General features: G+C 35.8%; 1 long non-coding RNA gene across 1 annotated transcript in view; it reads right to left on the bottom strand.

The window, feature by feature from the left end:
- Positions 1-1083: 1083 nt before the first annotated feature.
- Positions 1084-1418, bottom strand: part of LOC135215208 (uncharacterized) — a 795-nt gene continuing 460 nt past the window's right edge. Inside the window, exon 2 of the long non-coding RNA XR_010314616.1 lies at positions 1084-1282. This is a non-coding gene — a long non-coding RNA (uncharacterized LOC135215208). The remainder of the gene's footprint in view (positions 1283-1418) is intronic.

Raw genomic sequence — 1418 nt, 5'->3', positions numbered from 1 at the left:
TGAATTTCTTAGATATGTCTTTATATCTCTCTAAAGCAGTAAAGATAGTTTCATCTATTTGCTGCAAAGAGGGCTTATTGAGCCAGTAATATGCATTAACTGATTCTTGAAACAGTCATTAAATCCATTCCATATGAAAAACTGTAAAACTATGTCTCTATCTATGTTTAAAGCCTCAAATTGATTACAAATAATTCTCATATTACTGATAAAGTCGTATGGATTCACTCTGATAAGTCACCTTTAACTCCGATAACTGCTTAATAAAACACTGTATTGTTGAGACAAAGTATCTGCAAACGCTTTCTGTAATAATTTCTTAGCTACTTCATACGAACGATTACTACAATCTAAAGAACTTAATAGTTTAAGCGAGTCACCTGAAAGCTGTCTCGTAAGAAGAGTAAATTTAACGTGAGTACTAAGATCATACTTATCTACAGTCGCTTCAAACTCTCGCCAAAACTTCGAATGAAATATCCTCACCTTCCCTATTAGCAGCAAATGTCGGTAAGGTAGTTCAGGCATTTAAGCTGTGAAATTTCAGGACGCGAACGATCCGAAGGAGACACCGTGGTCTAAGGAGAGCAAAGACACTTATTCAAACAATCGTCATAAACAAACCAAGTATCCATTTCCTCACTCACCAATTTATCGCTGTCCACGAATTCACCTGCGCTATCCCAAATTTCATTTAAAACCTCTTTATTCACTTTGTCAAGTTTTTCTTTAAGGTCCAACAATACATTCATATGCTCCTTAGCATCGCTTACAGACATCGAAGAAATAACATTTTCTATCAAATTACACTTCTTGGTAACTTGCTGCCTTAGGGCTGCACGAGAACTACGCGAAATACTCTTTGGCGGCATTTTGCGAAAAATTAAATGAACTCTATAAAACTAAATATAATATAGGGAAATATTTGAGAGTGCCGTGACTCTGGAACGCAACCTGCTCAAGGAATCTCAACAACAAAAATACTCAAGGCAATGGACCTCGCAACCAATCCCATCCTCGTCGCCATTTTCGAAAAGCAGTTACACAAAGAGCAATTTAACATAAAGGTAAAGCAAAACTATGTTATAAAAATTATTTTAATTTACAAAATAAACTGAAAAAACTAGACAAATGACAATAAGAATATGACTGGCGAATAGGATGATCCTGGTCGAGTTGCAAAACCTTTGAAAACTTAGCGTGGACGTTCTCGCTCTATCCGTCAGAGAACCTGCATTCGGTCCGCACTATTGCCCCTTATTTTCCGAAACATCAGAAGGATCTGTAACCCATTACACGTAACATTATAAAACTTTTGAAATGCAAGGGGCTACAAACATAAATGTGCATATATGTGCTTAGTATTGAAAAAATCTTGTACGTTAAGTGAACTATACGGAAATATAAAACTTCATATC

The sequence above is a fragment of the Macrobrachium nipponense genome, chromosome 5 (genome assembly GCF_015104395.2).
Source record: "Macrobrachium nipponense isolate FS-2020 chromosome 5, ASM1510439v2, whole genome shotgun sequence".
NCBI classification, from domain to species: domain Eukaryota; kingdom Metazoa; phylum Arthropoda; class Malacostraca; order Decapoda; family Palaemonidae; genus Macrobrachium; species Macrobrachium nipponense.
This window is presented reverse-complemented; position numbering and strand designations above follow the sequence as displayed.